The 19,325-nt window shown below is 40.3% G+C and overlaps 1 long non-coding RNA gene across 5 annotated transcripts in view; it reads right to left on the bottom strand.

Moving 5' to 3' along the window:
• LOC112653026 (uncharacterized) overlaps positions 1-14,479 on the bottom strand; it is an 87,048-nt gene extending 72,569 nt beyond the window's left edge. For all 5 annotated transcript variants that reach the window (XR_004818451.2, XR_003131876.3, XR_004818455.2 and 2 more), the window contains exons 1-2: positions 14,316-14,479; positions 13,623-13,770 (exon numbers count right to left, since the gene is read on the bottom strand). This is a non-coding gene — a long non-coding RNA (uncharacterized LOC112653026). The remainder of the gene's footprint in view (positions 1-13,622; positions 13,771-14,315) is intronic.
• Positions 14,480-19,325: the final 4,846 nt, after the last annotated feature.

Genomic DNA, 19,325 nt, shown 5'->3' on the forward strand with positions numbered 1-19,325 from the left:
GCATGTATTCCTTTGTGGAACTACAGACCTAAGTTCTCTGATTACCTTCAGTGCAACAGACTCTGATTAGTGAGGCCAGCATGCCCTACCCATAAGTACCCATAGTTCTAACAAAAAAATTTAATAGCCAACAATTTTACAACAATGCCTGTGACCTTGCCAGAAGCCATGAGATCTCACAGGTGGAAAAGACCTCTGAGATCACCTAACACAACCGCCCATTTCTCAGATCAGGGTATTCAGGAAGATGAAGTGACTTGTTCAATAAATTGGTAGTCGAACAAGAACTTTCTCCAGGTCTCCTGACCTATTTTTATCCCCTGTAATTTATTTTTATGTCCATTCATTTTTTAAACAAATATTCATTCAAGCTCTTCTTCATGATGGACACAAGACAGATGTAATCCATTCCTTTCTGGCAGGTGCATCCTAGTGAATTCTGCTCAACCCACAATGTTAATTTCTCTGCTCAATCACAATGGAAATGCCTAAGTACACACTGAGGTGGATGAAGTCTTAGGACCACCTACAGCACAGACTAGGATCCACTCCCAGAACTGTTGCCTCTTATCGACACACTTGGCCCCACTCCATGAATATTTATCTCTGTAAAGCATAATACTTCCTCTCTAACTCTTGATTCTAACCTTGAATCAAATCTCCCTTTTAGTGTAGTTTTTGACAAGCATGTAAAATTAGTCAACATTCCTTGAACTCTCACATCTGAGTAAGAACTTATTCAAGAGAAGAACTACCTAAACCCAAGTCAAACAATCACGAAAAAACAGATAAGAATATTTTCTGCAAAGATGAAGATTTAGCTCCATTTATATAGCAGCTCTCAGTGAGAGCAATTTGAATGGAGACATTTTGGGTTGACACAACTGGGAAGGGATACTACTGGCATCTGATAGGGAGAGACCAGGGGCTCTGCCAACTATCTTATAATGCACAGCACAGTCCCCATCCTCACCACAAAAACTCAGCAGCCCAAGGTGTCAGTCATGTCCAGGTTGAGACACTAGAGCTCCAGGGCTCTATATAAAAGTAACCTATACCCATGAAGCACTGTTATCCCTTCAGATCCGCTCAGAATAAATTGGTGGTATAACTGCTTTAAATAGAAAAAAATTCAAACTCTTTAGGGGATCCCAAACCACCTTGATAGTCCAAAATTCCATCCTTAATGAGGAAGTATAGTATGCTATTCCACTCACATATATGCTCATATGAAATAAAGAATTCTGGGATGCCTGGGTGACGGTCCATTAAGCATCCGACTCTTGATTTCAGCTCAGGTCATGATCTCAGGGTTGTGAGATAGAGCCCCACGCGGGATTCCACAATGAGTATGCAGCCTGCTGAAGATTCTCTCTCTCCCTCTCCTTCTGCAACCCCCCCAACTTGTGCACTCACTGTCTCTCTAAAATAAACACACACACACACACACACACACAAATAAATAAAAATAAAGAACCCCATCCATTAATGTGGGCTGCAGGGAGTATCATTAATGTTCTTGGTAATCTTGAATAATATATGAAGCTACAATTCATATTAGTTCCATTTTCTGTTACGCTTAATGGTAAATAACTTATAGGTTAAAATGTCTATCAAAATACAACAAAAATGCTTTCCTCACAAACCTGGAAAAGAAACTAGTAATGACAAAATTGTGAACTCCCTCTGAAAAAATACAGTCATCTTCTTTTTAAATAGAATATTATTCACCCAAATTCTGAAAGAAATCAATCCAAGAAGATGTTACAGACTAAAGGCATTTGCTCTATGTATCATCAGCTGTTTTTTTTCTTTGTTCTTTCTTTCTTTCTTTTTTTTTTTTAACCACGCAAACCTTTTATTCCCTTCTTGACAACAACATACACAGCATCAGTGATGTCATGGTCATGGAATTAAATTAATTCTTTTTAACCCAATTGCTAAGATAGTAAGTACTTGACACATACACAGCTCACACGGTTAAAAGCCTGATAAGCACAAACATGAATAACCATTCCTTATTAAATTCCCAGTGGGTTTTGCTTCACGATGTTCAAAACTAAGACCCAAAACTTTGAGAAGTAGTTATTAACTTTGTCCAGATTAGTGGTTTTTTTAAAAGAAAAGCTTGAACAGATTGACTAATGTGTCCCAGGTCATCTTGCCCCATGTCCCGTCCCACTTCCTCGACAGCTTCAACCCCCCAGAACGTCTCCTGCAGGCAGTCTCACCCACTGCCATCAGCCTTTCACAGATTCAGTCCCAGTCTGTTCACTTTCCTCAATTCCTCACATCGCTTTATATATCCCACACCCTCTCAAGTCTGCAGGCTAATAGCAAAACAGAAGAACAGCAAAAGAAGTTCACCAGGGCCAGGTCCCGAATTAAATTTGGTCATATTAACTCACCTAACACGGCTTAATTTTATGTCTACCTTCTTCATCAGAATGGATGACACCATCCGTTTAGGCACAGCTAGCTGGACCAGTCCCACTCAGCCAGTGACCTAGAATTGCCTTTGATCAGAAGCAAACGTGGTTTGTGGAACTGACTGGTTTTGGATGCCAAAAAAACAAATACAATGATTTTTTTGGAGCTAGACAAACACTGGGAACGCTTACTAGCAACCGCAAAGCTAGTGTATTTGATCTTCCATGCTTGACGTCAAGACAAGGTTTTAAAATATCCTAGTATTTGGCTTGTTCTCAATTTAGCATTTGAGATGTTTATAGATATTGTAGTTAATAATGTTGACACATATGAGGAAAGGGGGTCACTTACAAGAAGAAAACACGCAGTTTTAAATGACAAGCTAGTGTGAAAAGCAGTAGCCCTCGACCCTGACACACTATAGGAAGCTCTTGGGCTGTAGAGCAGGGAGCGGTGCTTTTTAAAAATGCAGATGCCTGACTCCCATTCCAGACCAACTGAGTCAGAAATCTCTAGGGGACTGATGGGAGGAGCGCGGGGGAGCAAGTTGTTATTGTTTTTAAACTTCCAGGGGTGATTACAACCAGAGAGCAAGTGCTAAAAACTATGGCACAAGGGCAGGTCTGAGACAGAAGGTTTGTGTACAAGTCTCAGTTCTGATGTCACCAACTGTATAGACTAGAAATCCAGAGGTTCCCCAACCTTCAAGTCCCTCACCAATGATGGAGCATACATGGTACTTACCACATAATGGTGTTGCAAGGATTAAAGCAAGGTGTGAAATGCATCTGTCACCTAATAAGGGGCCATTATTATTATTCCTCTAAGATCTGGACCTTCTATTCATACTCTCTTCAAAGGAAAGGGTTTTAGTTCTGCAATGGGTGAACAGACCATTCTCCAGAGCCCGGACCCATGAGCCTGCTTATTTATCTTTGCTTTCTTTCCTTAACTGGGGGAGCAATCAGGAAATCTGCCTTGCTTTCACCTGAGCTGGAGTCAAGCGACTTGCCAGTGAAGCCCAGAGGAGAGAGGAGAGGCCAGCTCTGATTGCACCCAGGGACTTTCTGGGCCAGAGGCTGGAACGGCTGAGTGTTCCCTCGGCATCACATATGAAGATTTTCCCTGGGATCTTGAACAGAACAGGCTTCCACTAACCACAGGATCAAAAGTGGATAATGACTGCATCAAAACATCTACTTCAAAGTAACTGCTGACGAATATCTAAGAAGGATGCTAAGCACTTTACCCTCATTACTTAATTTATTCCTCGCAGTGGCCATCCATTATAGGCATGATCTCAACCTGACCAACAAAGAAACTGAAATTAAATAGCATGTCAAAGGTCTCCCATCTAGAAAGTGGCATTTACTGCATGCAAAGCCATGTTGAGTTGATTCAAAACTCCATTCTCTTAGCCAATCCATCTTACGAAATTAAAAGAAGACACAACACAGGATGAAAGTGCCCACCCAAGACAACCTCTTACCTCCTAGATTTGCTACCTCATGGGTGAGCTAACATATAGCTCTAGAGGGGTACCAATTCTCAAGTTTACACAAAACAATCTTTTAAGATGCTGATTAATACACAGATTTCCAGGTCTTATTTTCCAATGATTCAAAAACTGTGGGTCTGAGATGGGGGCTCTGAATCTGCATTTTTAGTATCCATTACACGTTTCTCTACTATACAGCTTTTCTATTTTATTTCCTTTGAGAAATATGCCTATGCTTTTATTTTATTGGCTTAAACATATTGTCCTAAAATAGGCGGCCTTGAGCCAAAACCTGCCAGCCACCTGTTTGGCAAATAAAGTTTTATTAGAACTCTGCTACCCCTATGTGTTTATGCATCATCTATGTCTGCTTTCATGACAGCCGAGTAGTTGCAACAGATGCTGTATGGCCAACCAAAGAAAATATTTACTATCTGGCCCTCTACAGAAAAGGTTTGCCAACACCTGTCCTCAAATGACTCCACTGCTAGATTTTGGCCAAAATATGGACCCTTGATTAATTTGGAAATACTTTTCTATATCTGACATCATCTGAGTTGCTCAGCTTCTGCGACTCAATAAGTGAATGAAAAATGTATTTTACTTGTTAAAAAAATCCATATCATTCATTATGTCTTGGAATATGCTATAAGTGTGTAAATAAACGGCATTATCTCCTTTTCCTCCTTCTAATGAGCCACAAAGTCAGAAGCAAAAGAATCAGAATTTTCTCTAACAGATGACCAAGAAAAGCAGGTGTTCCCCATCAAATTTGTAAGACAAATAAAGAAAAATCTGAAGAATCCATTAAGAATACTCTTAACTTATTTACTTGAAAAAAAAGTTAGTAAAGGCACAGACCTTTTCTGTTGCCATATACTTAAAAAAATATCAAGATTGAGGGAAGAGCCAGTTGACATTGATGGAGGTAACTCCTTCCAATTGCTGACTATTAGGAAAGTTAACCCACCTCTTTCTTCCCAACCCATCATTATGTAAAGGAAATAGTTGCCACATTAGGTCAAGCTCCTTTGGACCAGAGAGGGAAAAAGGGACAAATCACCAAGCCAGAGAAAAGAAAATGAGATGAGTAAGATATAGTCAAGTGAACAGAAGGCTATATCTTGGAAGGCCAGAGGGAAGAAATGGTCAAGAAGATATAGATCATTATGAACTCACAGATTATGGAAGAGGGCCTTATATGGTATAGACATGCAAGGGATTCTCAATGCTTGTTGAATGAGTGCACTTAGAACAACAAAGTTGGTGGGTGGGGGTGGTGTTCCAAAGAAAAAAGCAATGTTAGGAGTTCGAAGAAGGAAAATAAAAACATTATTTTTACACATAATCATCCGGTATCATATGAATGATCTCTAAGTATTTTCCCACTAGGGAAAATAAAAGCCCAAATTCCTCAGTTGGAGCTTGGTTTCCTGGAGGAGCTAAAGGCTTGACCAGGTCTAGACTACATTTTATGCTCATTTGTTTGCCAGGTCCTCTGGCATAAGTGGCTGGGTTTCAGGGTCTGCAGTCCCTCTCTCCATGTTGGCTTGATGCACTGCAGATTTCTCCGTCTGGTTCAACAGGAAGTATGTACTGTTTGTGGGATGCTACTTAGCTATTTTTAAGAGCTGAGCTACATACAGGTATTTATGACTCTAGATCCGATTAAGGGGAAACAAAATTTTTGCCAATGCAAGTGCAGTGAGCATTTTCACAGCCAACCATATGGCCTCAGGATGGAAATGGTCAGGGTGAACAAGTGGAACAAGGCTCTTTCCTCAGCCCTGCAAAAGCCATCATTTCCTTTTTCCAGGCCGTAGTGTCAGATTCTAAGAAATGGTCATTTGCTAGCAGGACGACAGTGTTGTGTGCTTACCTGGATTGCAGGAATGGCAGGGATTCTTAACTTCTATTTTGCATACCAAGGGACTCATGGAGATTCTATTTTTTGTTTATGTAAGCTAATGATAAATCTTACACCTTTCGTATTAGTCAGGATTCTCCAGAAAAACAGAATATTCCATATGTACGATTGTATGTAGAATATAATCTCCTATGTGTATATAAGATTGTGCTTTATACATACCAATACTTATTTATACACACGCTGTAAGTCCCCTAAGCCCAACTAATGATATATATATCTTTATATATATGTGTGTGTGTGTATATATATATATATATATATATATATTCTATGTGTATGTATGTATATATAAAGAGATTAACCAAAAGAAGTTATAAGGAATTGGTTCACACAATTATGGAAGCTGGCCAAGTCCAAAATCTGCAGAGCTGCTATCCCAGTTCACCCAGTATAGACCCAGGAAGAACAAATGTACGGGTTCTAAGTTCAGCAAGCAGGAAGAGCTAGTGTTTGAAGGTCTTCAGGCAGAGAATTCTCTCTCACTTAGAGAAAAATCAGCCTTTTGTTCTATTTAGACTTTCAACTGATTGGGTGAGGCTCACCCACATACAAAGGGCAATCTGCTTTATTCATAGTCCACCCATCCAAAAAGAAAAAAAAAAAAAAAAACTCCTCACAGAAATACCAGGAATAATGTTTGAATAAATATCTGGCCACCTTGTGGCCCTGTCAAATTGACACAAAAAATTAACCATCACAGACTTAATTGCTATTGAGCTGCCAAATAAATATTCTGGGCTCAGTGTAGTGTTATTTAATGCAAGTTGGTTGACCTTGGCTAAAACTCTGATTTGCAGCCAGTCCATATGTATGAAGCCACTCAAACTATTTTTTAAAAATCTGAATTTAGGCTCAGCGGTTTATCACCACTTTGAACCCAGGGCCTGATCCTGAAGACCCAGGATCGAGTCCCACATCGGGCTCCCTGCATGGAGACTGCTTCTCCCTCTGTCTGTGTCTCTGCCTCTCTCTCTCTCTCTCTCTCTGTGTCATGAATAAATAAATAAAATCTTTTAAAAAATCTGAATTTAGAAAATACTTGAAAGCAAGTTAGCCTGTTTATCTTCCATTAAGCAGTGCAGCATATATAAATAGAACATATGGATTTTTTTTTCATCTTCTTTGTCTTTTTTCTCCTTAATCTTAGGTAAAACTAAATTCGAATAACTCAATGTTATCCATACATTCTTTGGGTCCTTTTACCTGTATAATCTTATTCATTCTCTTCTCATGGCTTAGATCATCTCTGGATGGATTATTCATTTATTCACTCACTCAGACTCCTGCCTCAAATACTCACTTCTCCATTAAGCTATAGTCAAACTCCCTCATTCAAAAAAATCTCTGACTCCTTTAAAAGGCCACATATTGTATGTCTATCTTTTGGATTCTGTTTGTCTTTTCCTTTCTTCTTTTGTGATGTAGGGTCAATGTTCAAACTCATCGGTTAGCTCCTTGAGAACTGAGAGAGCCTATGATGATCTCTTCTAAGGTAGAGCCTAGTACCATGAACCTATGTACCAATATTCAATGAATATTGAATGAAATGAATAAATGTGTGAGCAAAAATATGAATTGAAATAATGTGTTTCTTACTAGGCAGTTATTTTAGTAACATATCACAGAACTCCTTGCCTCTCTCCATCATCTGACTTGCATATGCCTCTTGAATCCTGGCAAGTCTGGGAAGGCATGCAGTCTGTTAATGGCTGTAAATGTATAATCTTACCCTTGCTGCTTCAAGCCTCTATGTCACCATCACAGAGATTGGTTTTAGTATTTCCATATTTCTACATAAGAGATAGCAGATTTCACATTTGGTAAAATAAAGTCATAAAATTCAGCTCAGTCTCTTTGATTAAGTTATTTTGACTTTCAAGATGTTTAGGCACATCTTCTGGAACTAGTTGTGTTCACCCTGAAGCAATGCAAATTATGAAATTATAAGGGCATACTTACTTTTTCTTTTAAGGTTTTTGGATGCATGTTAAGCTTTAATTACCTGACAATATGCAATTTTAAGTTTTCTATTACTGACTTTGAAAGCAATGCAAAGGTGTAAGATATCTTAATTCTTATGGAAAATCAAGCCACCCATTAAATTATGAGGACTTTCCTCATTAAATTTTGTTGAATATGCAGATTCTAACTTCACCAGGCAGCTGAGATTATTCCTATAATGAAATGATGGAAATCATGTTATTCTCTAGCTCACTTAGATTTTGTAAACTACCAAGCTAAATGAGACAATGTCAGAGAATACATCCATCTAGGCAGACACACATATTGGCTGTAACAGCAACTCCTGTGGAATAAATTTTCCAAGAATATCATAAGTTCTAGGTAGAAAATGATATTTTCATATCATGCACTGAAACAGCTCAAGGAAGTAAGAAAAACATCAACTTGACTCAGCAATCCTACACATTCATATTTAAAACACTGAGGATATTAATGCAAATTCATCATTGGACCTAAATGTAAAACATAAAACTATATAACTTCTCGAAGAAAACATGAGACAAAATCTTCGAGATCTTTGGTGATTGCCATATTGTGATTTATAATAAGAAATATATGTATTTAGTCCGTGTCCCCATTTCTGGCACAGAGCTCCTAAAATCCCTGGAATTTCCCAAGTGACAAGAGCATTAGGAGCAGCTTTTGTTCTAATATTTGGGCTTTGACACTTCCAAACCCAAACCCATATAATTTCTTGGATGATAAGAGTGTCTTCTATTCTTTGTGTGTGTGTGTGTGTGTGTGTGTGTGTGTGTGTCTTCTATTCTAATGAGGTGACTCTGGATGGCTCAGGATGGGGACCAACTGACAGAAAGATCAAGCCATGATTAGAAGCTTAGAATTTTCAGCTCTATCTCCCGGTGTCTTGAGAAAGTGGAAGAGCTGAAAATTGAGTTAATGATAGATCCTGCCCACGGGTGACACTTCCATAAAAATCCCAACAGTATGGGACTTGGGCAGCTTCTAGGATTGTGAGCATACCCACATACGGGGAAAGTGATGCACCCCCAACTCCAGGGGGAGAAAATCTCCTGTGCTCAGAACCCTCCCAAACCTCACCCAACCTATCTCTTCATCTCACTATTCACCTGTATCCTTTCTCATGTCACTTAATAAATAGGGAAACATTTAAGTAAATGTTTCACCGAGTTCTGTGAGTCACTCTAGCAAATCAGTTGAATCCAAAGGTGGAGGAGGTCATCCAAACCTTTGATTTGTAGCCAAGTCAGACAGAAGTTGTGAACAATCTGAGGACCTGCTACGTGTGATTGATGTCTGACGTCGAGCTTAGTCTAGCGAAACTGAGCCCTTAACCCATGGACTCTGACACAACCTCCAGGTAGACAGTATCAGAATGGAGTTAAATTATAAGACACCCAGATGGTGCCCCAGAGAATTGTTTGGTGGAGAGAAAACTCCCCCACATCTGGTGTCAGAAGTGAAATGTTCTGGGGGCCCCTGGGTAGTTCAGTGGTTGAACTACCTTTGGCTCAGGTCATGATCCCAGGGTCCTGGGATCCATCCCACAGAGCCCACTTCTCCTTCTGCCTATATCTCTGCCTCTCTCTCTCCATGTGTCTCTCATGAATAAATCAATAAAAATCTTTAAAAAAAAAAGAAACAAAATGTTCTGTAGGAGTCATAGAAGATACAGGGGGAAATACTGGGTTTTTCTAACATGCAAAGATTTCTTAGATACAACGCCAAAAGCATGATACATAAAGGAAAAAGAATGGGTAACTTGGATTTTATTAAAATATTTTAAAGTCTGCTTTTTTGAAAAACATTATTAAGGAAAAAAAGAAAAACAGAAACAAGAACTAGGCACAGCCTGGTAGAAAATCTATACAAAACATGCAGGGTAGTGATGACAAAATGATGATATTTCCTCACCAGAAACAACGCTAAGCTAAGCAGAAAAGATAAGGAAACAGCAATTTTAAAGTGCCAAAGGAAAAACAAAAGAAGAAAAACAAAACAAAACTGGGTCTTCCTGGAATTCTGTATCCAGCAAAGAAACCTTCCAAAAGGGAGGCAAAATGAAGACATCTCACATAAAGGAAACCCAAGCAAAGTTGTCGGGGGCGGGGGGCGGGGGGGTGGTTGACCTGTACTACGAATGACACTATAGTTTCCTCAGGGTCAAGGGAGAGGATGTTTGTGGAAAACCAAGCACTGGGGATAGTAAATGTGTACATAATTATTTAGAAAATTGTTTTATCCTTTCTCAATTTCTTTAAAAGATCATTGTTATAAAGTAAAAAGAGCAGCTATGCAACTGGAATTTATAGCCCAGCAAAGTAAATTAAGAAAGATCATTAGGGAAGTAAGTAAATTACCTGAAATGGTGACAACGGTAGTGCAAGGGACAAGAAAGAGGCTAATGGCAATAGATGGTGAAGTGGTAATAACTCACAAGAGGTCAAGATTAATTAGCTACACATAGGGTAGTCTTGATGCCAAACACAGAAGAGAGGAGAGGGGAGGGGAGGAGAGGGAAGAGGAGGAGGGAAAGAAGGAGGAGAGGAAGGAAGGAAGGAGGGGAAGTGGGGAGGAAGGAAGGGAGGAGGGGAGGAAGGAAGGGAGGAGGGGTGGAAAGAAGGGAGGAGGGGTGGAAGGAAGGGAGGAGGGGTGGAAGGCAGGGAGAAAGGAGGGGAGGACGGAAAAGAAAGAGGCAGGCAGGGGAGGGGAGATGAGAAAAGGTAAAGGTACCATCAAATTTTAAAGCAAAGGAAGTGCAGGCAACAACCCAATAAAGGAGATAAAATGTAAGATCAGAAATACATGACTAATCCAAATATAGGACATGAGCTCACTCATTTCTAACTATTCCTAGAGTTAGAAACATTTCATGTAACTGACATTTATATGCAACTCATCAAAAATACTGGTGATTTGTTAGACACGAAGTTCTTTAAAATCCTGAGTTTTCTGAGGTGCAAAAGATAATGTGTTAGTATCTCTTTATGAAACTCACCTTCTGAAGGAAGCAAGCCGAATTCTGACTTTATATCCTATCTTAGGAAATAGAAGTGACTATGTAGACAAGCAACTCCTTCAAAAGCCCTGTTAGCAATATATGTCAGTGAAACATAGCTCATCAAGGTTTCACCCTCCTCCTATTTAATATCTGGGAGGGGGGCAGTGGAGGGAGAGAAAGGTTTTGATTATTTCTCCTTAAGTCGCTCTTTGGGAGGGCACCAGCATTTATTCCCAGAAAAATGGATAAAATATACCCAGCTCTCAGTACTTTTTTTCTAAATAAATTGAATTGTGGCTTATTTGATTTACAAAAAAAATTAAAGGCAAAAAGGAAAAAAAAAGACAAATACACGGTAGCTACAAAACTACTTTTTAAAGGATTGGAGGGAAATGGCCCCAGAATAACCCTGCACATTTGTTTGATGATGCATTCCTGAAGAAAAAAGTTTTAAAAAATAAATAATTGTATATGTATTTGGTTAGTGCAAAAGCTGATTGTCTTTTCAGACACCCTTCTTGATGTGGTTGGAAATTGGAACAAGTTTGGAAAGCAATTTGACATTTTATAGCTCAGATATTTCCTCTTTTGCTTTCTCCTTTCAGAAATGGAACACTTTGTGATAGGGCAGTCAGAGGCATGAAATTCAACCGGGATGAAGTATAAGCTACAGGTAGCCTGTCCCCTTCCACATGCTAGCCCTTCCTGTCTTGTGCATTTCCCTCCTTTGCCATTCTACTCAATTTCCTTTGAAAGCCATAGTAGGGTACTTCTTTTTTTTTTTTTTTAAGATTTTATTTATTTATTCATGAGAGACCCAGAGAGAGAGGCAGAGACACAGACAGAAGGAGAAGCAGGCTCCATGCAGGGAGCCCGACGTGGGACTTGACCCCGGGGACCCCAGGATCACGCCCTGGGCCGAGGGCAGATGCTCGACCACTGAGCCACCCAGACGTCCCTAGTGTAGGGTACTTCTGACAAAATGTTTGACATTATTTCTGAATGTACCAGTGAGAAATATGTTTTGTATATTCCCTACTGTACTTTGATTTTTGGTTTAACCTGGAAAATTACATTGGGTTGGGTGGTTTCTCTGTTTTGTTTTGGTACAAAATTACTCTTTCCAAACAGAGCAGGAGGAGATGAAAGAAAAGGATATTCTATTAACGTAGTATTACTACGTGAAATGATCATCGGAAGAAATGTCTACAGGGCTTGTGGGCAAGTGGAAATTGCACCCCACACTGCTGAGGACTGTGCATGCCAGAAAGCTTAACTTACTTACTGTCCCATTCAAGCACAGCAAACAAGAACCCATGGAAAATGTTCAACTTCCATGAGGGGAAAGTGAATTTTAGTGATTGAATGGGCCAGGGACTTGTCCAGTTTTTGTTACTGCAACCAAAATGTACTGCAGATGTGCCTCTTTCTGTTGTGAGCAAGGCCCTTCTTTCTAGTATTTGAGCAGATTTAACTGAGCCGTGAAGCTCTTTCAAGGATTTCTCTTTGTCAAGCCTCACAGTAGCTTCATTCAGTGAGAGTAAGAGTGGAGAGGTAGCACTCCCTAATCACCACCCCGTGAGTCTGCTCCTCCAGGGACCCTCCAAAGCCACCTGCTCCCATCCTCTCACATCTCTCCATAACTTGTTTTTTGTTGTTGTTGTTTTTTTTACAGAAGAAAATAATGGAATTCGGTTCTCTTTCATCAGAAAATGAAAGAGAACGTATCAGTTATTCAGAATTGCATCATTGAGTGGACTCTTCCTCACACTGCACTTTTAGATTATTTGGATAACACTGGGATGGAGGAGAGGGAAATGGAGAGGTGAAAATCAAGAGGCACATGGGACACCTGGGTGGCTCAGTGGTTGAGCATCTGCCTTTGGCTCAGGTCGTGATCCTGGGGTCCTGGGATCGAGTCCCACATCAGGATCCTCACAGGGAGCCTGCTTCCCCCTCTGCCTATGTCTCAGCCTCTCTCCCTGCATCTCTCAATAATAAATAAATAAATAAATAAATAAATAAATAAATAAATAAATAAATCAAGGGGCACAGAATGTCAGTTATGTAAGATGCATGAGTTCTAGAGCTCTCCTGTATAAGAGTGTGCCTAGAGTTAACAATACTGTATCCTACACGTACAATTTTTGGCAAGTGGGTAGATCTCACGTTAACTGGTCTTACCACAATAAAATAAGATAAAAAGGACTTGGATAACATTAAAATAATAATATAGTCACAGGGGCACCTGGGTGGCTCACTGGTTGAGCATCTGCCTTTGGCTCAGGTCGTGATCCTGGGAGTCCTGGGATGGAGTGCCTGTGTCTCTGCCTCTCTGAGAGACATCTCATGAATAAATAAATAAAAACAAAATCTTTAAAAATAATAATACTATAATCACAATAGCCACTTTTGCTTCCTACTTTATTCCAGAAATTGGACCAGCTCTACATATATATTTGCTCCATTTCTCCAGTGCTCCCCCTAAGCTAAAGAGCATTAAACAGTGCTCAAGAGATTAAGCAACTGACCCAAAAGCATAAAAGAAATAGCAAAGCCTGGCCTGGCCCCTGTGTCGGATTCCAAAGCCTAGGCTGACACTGAAATTTAATGCAGAAACTCAAGTCACCTTGATACATCCTTCCTCTTTTTAGAGACTAACAGCCTGTTTATATTAGAACAAAGTATCAAATGTCAGAAGATAGAATTTCCATTTTATCCATGAAAAATCAAAGGAATTTTTAACTTATGGTATTTCCCACCTTAATTGCATCTGATTCTGATTGCTCCACTTTGTTTAAATACACCTATTCTGCACTGCAATGAAATCTTATTAATTCAGACCCAGCTTATTTGGAATTTGTGATAATTGGATGAGACTGGATGGGCTCACATCAACTTTTCTCTTATCTGCAAAAAAAGAAAAGTGAATACTATTAAAATAATTTCCTGGAGTTTAATCTACCTAAGAAAATGTAGCAATTCTCAAGAACCTCAGCAGCTATGATTTGCATATAAATGATTAGTTTTCAAATATCTTATGAAGAGATCACAGTCCAAAAAACTTGGTAGCACTCAAATATTCTTTCCAGTTGCCCTACATAGATGTAAGAACTTATAAAAATAAAAATTAAAGAGCCCACCTCCAATAACACAAGCTGTCCTTTTCTTCAGTTATTTTCCATCCATGAGAGTTTTACATTTTCTCTTGTTTTGTACACTGTTTTTTAAGTTACGTTTTTCTGATGATCTTTGGGATCAATGTGTTTGAAGTCGTTAAAAGAGCTATACCTTTTATGACTGATTGTGGTTGGTTTCATTTGTTTTAACCTGAACTATGGGCTGGCAGACAAAGATTCTGACCTGGGCTGTGCCTTTGATACTGCTGGAATTCAGGCAAATTACTTTGTCTCTGAACCAATTTCCAGTAAAAGGAGATAAAACATCCAACTTACATGTAACGGCGAAAAAGTAAATGACATAAAGCAGTGGGAACATCTGTGTCGTGCCGAGGACACACACAACCGCAGAAGAAATGCATTTCCTTTTCCACATTCCTTCCTTGCACACATCCGCTCGCTCTAGGCCCCCATGTACAGGTAAAGGGGATTTAAAGTGATCTGTGAGTACAAATGAGCATTTCCATCTGATTCTTCGGTCAGTTGTGCCTCCTTCCTCTCCAAATCCATGCCCACACCAATCCATCCTCCAGGAAAGACTTGAAAACTCAAAGTGACTCAGAGTTTTAGACAAAGAGCAAATCAGAAGCTTTAAGAGTGCCATAGAGTGACTTAAAAAGTAACAGTAAAGGAGTTTAACTTGGGTGGCTCAGTTGGTTAAGCATCCCAGTCTAGGTTTCGGCTCAGGTCATGATCTCAGGCTCATGAGATCAAGCTCCACATCAGGCTCCATGCTTAGCACTGAGTCTGCTTGAAATTCTCTCTCCTTCTCCCCCTCTCACTTGTGTTCTCTCTCTCTCTCTCTCTTTCTCATAAATGGATGAATGAATGAATAAATAAAACCTTTAAAAATATATCAGCAAAACCATTAAGGAGTGCCTGATACAGTGCCTGATACAACTTTACTGTTGTAAAGTTGAGGTTCCAGCTACCACTGCAGATAAGGAAGAGGAAGATGAAAACTAAAGCACTACAGGAAAGGAGTTATTGGCTGCCCGGGCCCCTGGGGCTGCAACAGAAACTATATCTTTCCCTGTGATGCTGGCCTAAGAGTCCAATTACAATGTGAACAGTCAACCAATCAACAGACCCAGAGATCCCTCAGCAACCTTTTCAAACAGAAACTTCCAGAATCTGGCAATGTTCTTAATGCCACGTCATCAGACTGTGTCTCCTAGTGACCAGATTCATGAAAAAGCTTGGGAATGAAGGGACAAACTTGGAATTTTGTGTGTGCTTTGCACTCTGGGAGGCATGGATCATAACATGCCTTGGGATGAGATGAGAAGAGCGTCTTTTCATGCTGATGGGCATGTTTAAGAAATAAGCCTCTAGGGATGCCTAGGTGATTTAGTGGTTGAGCATCTGCCTTTGGCTCAGGGAGAGACCCTGGAGTCCCAGGATGGAGTCCTGCATGGAGCCTGCTTCTCCCTCTGCCCATGTCTCTGCCTTTCTCTCTGTGTCTCTCATGAATAAATAAATAGATAATTTTTTTAAAGATTTTATTTGTTTATTCATGACAGACAGAGAGAGTGAGAGGCAAAGACACAGGCAGAGGGAGAAGCAGCCTCCATGCAGAGAGCCTGATGTGGGACCTGATCCCAGATCTCCAGGATCACACCCTGGGCTGAAGGTGGCACTAAATCGCTGGGCCACCGGGCCTGCCCAATAAACAAAATCTGAGGGAAAGAAGAAAGAGAAAGAAAAAGAAAGAGAGAAAGAAAGAAAGAAAGAAAGAAAGAAAGAAGAAGAAAGAAGAAAGAAAGAAAGAAGAAAGAAAGAAAGAAAGAAGAAGAAAGAAGAAAGAAAGAAGAAAGAAAGAGAAGAAAGAAAGAAAGAAAGAAAGAAAGAAAGAAAGAAAGAAAGAAAGAAAGAAAGAAAGAAAGAAAGAAAGAAAGAAAGAAAGAAAGAAAGAAAGAAGTCTCTGGAGCTGAAACAGTGCTTCTCCCTCTTCCCCACATGAAACCCCCCAACCGATGCAGTACCACCAGGGAGGGGTAATCCTCACCAACCTCACCGTCTTGCTCATGACCATCATTGTCATCCTTGATCTACCGGTAAAATGGGCACAGTGTAGGTGCTGAAAGATCCCCCTGGATCCTGCAAGCCACGGGCTCATCCTGCTGTGTGGCATCGATCAAGCAAACACCCCCAGTTTAGAGAAGGCCCCTTGTCTGTAGGTCTGTGACTACATTCAATGCTCTCTGACGACATCCTCCCCCCCCCCCCAAACCAAGAGCGCTGAGCGAGATAATAAATGCACAAGATGTAGGACAGTGTCTGACACAAAGTAGATGCCCCCAGAACTATCCTCTCCACTTGTGCTTGCTCTCGCTGGCTGTCTTTTCCCTTCTAGCTGACAGAAGAGTCGGGAAAGAAATAAGAACTGACAGCACACAACAGTACTGCTGCCAACTCTAGAAGTTTGGAGGGCCGTTCTTCCCCTTTAAAACACTCAAGGAAAGAAAGAAAAGAGACTGTATAAACAGCCCTGATTTTCCTGTCTCTTGCTGCACTCCTGAACTTCACCACTAAAATAAAGTCCCAGAGCCAGTATAGTCTGAAACTGCTTTCTGATCTCCGATCCAGTACAAACACAAGAACCAAATTATATTTCCAACCAATCAATCCAGGACCTCGGAAAAGGAAAAGCATTTTCCTCGACTGACAGATGAACTTGAATTAGAAGAGAATGCTTTACATTTACAGGTGGGCCAAGGAATTCACAAACCACAGACAGGGGCAGAAATACCTACCCCAGGATACCCCTGACCTTGTTCTCAAGATAGGAAAGAAATGATAGAGTGCACGGCTTTTAAAGAGGAATCTTAACGTGCCTTATATGAAGGGCTGAGGACCTAAAGACACCTTTAAATAGAAACATCAGAATCTCAAGAAACATAATTCATCATATCCAGTTTTATCTGTAAAAAGCCTTTTCTGGAGGTCTGCCATAAAATCAACATATTCACATCACTCGGGATCTATTAATCTGACAAAATATCAGCAATGCAGAATGACTTGGGGAAGATATTTGGCAGAAAAAGTAGAAGTGTCTCCAGACTAACGTGTAGGGAGGAGGTGGGGGAGGGAAGAAGATTCGCTTGGAATCTTTATTAGCTCAAATATCTGGCACATATAGAATTTTCCAACTTGGCCGTCTGCAAAGGAACAAAAGTAGTAGAACCAATAGTACCAAGAGGATAGGCTGCTTAGCTCTTTTTTCTACTTTGTAAAAACCAAAATGTTACATAATGATGGTAGAAAAGTCAGGAAATATGAATATTCAAAAAGAAACCAAAAATAAAATAACCTGTAATTCCATTAACCTAGAGATAGCTACTAACATTTCGGCATACGTATCCTTCCACAGACTTTTGTGTGCATAAATATCTAGATTTTGTTCTTTATCGCTATAGGTCACTATATTTGCTTTGCAAAGATGGAATCATAATACTTAGACTTTTATTTTTTTAACACAAGCTGCCCAAGACTATTGTAGAAAACATAGAAAGTTCAAACGAACAATAAGGAAACGTTTCTTTTGTTTTTTTTGTTTTTGTTTTTTTATAATCTGGTTACCCAGTACTTGGTATCTCTCTCTCCTGATATTTTCAATGTACTTTTATACATTGAGTACAAATTGTTATAAATGTCATTATTCTATAGGAGATATTCTGTTAACTGATTTCCTCATTGGCCCTGAACATTTTTCCTGTCAAAAATATGCATCAGGGGACACCTGAGTGGCTCAGTGGTTGAGCATCTGCCTTTGGCTCAGGGCGTGATCCCAGAGTCCTGGGATCGAGTCCCACATTGGGTTCCCTGCAGGGAGCCTGCTTCTCCCTCTGCCTATGTCTCTGCCTTTTCTGTGTGTCTCTCATGAATAAATAAGGAAAATCTTTTTTAAAAATACATCAATACTGTTGATGATGTCTTAATCCATCCTTGAATATTCTTTGTATTTCTTGAAAAAAATATATTTCTGGGTCAGAAGTTTGCAACATACCCTCCTCAAAACACTGTGGGCTAGGAGTCATTTCCTCAGAACCTAGCCAGTTTTGGATCCTACTGTTCCTTTTCTTTCAGAGAAGAAAAATGCTATGTTTAGCATTTGTGAAATCAAATTCACCCTGAAAAATGTCTGGGGCCATACATTTAATAAATAATTTTATAGCCTCTACTGTGTGCCACACACTGTTATAAGTACTTAATAACAATTAATTTTATTCTCCTAACAATCCTATAAGATAGGTGCCATTATAATCACTCCCATTTCATAGCTGGGGAAACTGAGGCATGAAGCAATGAATTACCTTAGCCAGGAGCAACGGACTAGAATTCAGACCAGGTAGTTGGGTGCTAGCATTCACTTCCATACTTTGGCACTTGGGTCCCCCTTCCACGTCCATCCCAGCAAGCAAGGACTCTTCACAAATCTCTTAGTGCCAGCAAATCACAATTCAAATACTCCCCAGCAGAGTTTCCTTTACAGGATAGCAATGTCCCATATGGCTACAAGGCTGCAAGGAGGGCTTAGAAAATAGAAAATAAATATGGGCAAAAAAGGGGTTAGGAATACTAGGACCAGCTTGCAAAATGATGAATTCTCCCCTGACAGTTTACTGCCAGTCTCAATAAAACTTAAGGTTCCGTTTGCAAACAAGAAGTGGAGGTGGTAATGATGGCTGTTGAGTCACCAACTAAAGGTGTCAGCCATGCAGGCATCAGGTGCTCATCACGTGCCGGAAAGGGTCTTTGGTGGCCACAGTGGACAGTGATGCCAACCGGGAACAAGAGTCTCTATTCCAAGCAATGGAGTTTCTCAGTTCAAGGGAAGTGTCTCTGAGTTCTGATTCCAGTCTAGGGATTCATGAAAGTGGTACTTGCCTCTCAGTATAAGCCATTTTCGTTCTGCACAGTCAAGCATCCCTGAGTGAAGGAATGGGGTTCTCAGAGCATGGAGAGCCTGGGGATGGGCAGTTCCACGAGGTGAATAACACCAGGACACACACAAGTACCAGTGTCACAAAGGGGGCGCCAAGCCCACTATATGGGCAACACATCCGAAGTGGTCCAGGAGGCTAACCGAAGACACATCCAAGAATCAGAATCCATGTGGACAGCTCAAGGGTGGTCCAAAACCTAAAAGTGGTTGACAGCAGGAGGAAGGATACATGTCTTAAGTTCAGGAAATCTACACTGGCCAGGGTGAGGATTTGAATGTATGAGGCACAGGGCAAGGCTTTGGATCCATTATTGGCTAGAAGGAAGGAGGGAGAAGAG

Source organism: Canis lupus, chromosome 9 (assembly GCF_003254725.2).
Source record: "Canis lupus dingo isolate Sandy chromosome 9, ASM325472v2, whole genome shotgun sequence".
NCBI classification, from domain to species: domain Eukaryota; kingdom Metazoa; phylum Chordata; class Mammalia; order Carnivora; family Canidae; genus Canis; species Canis lupus.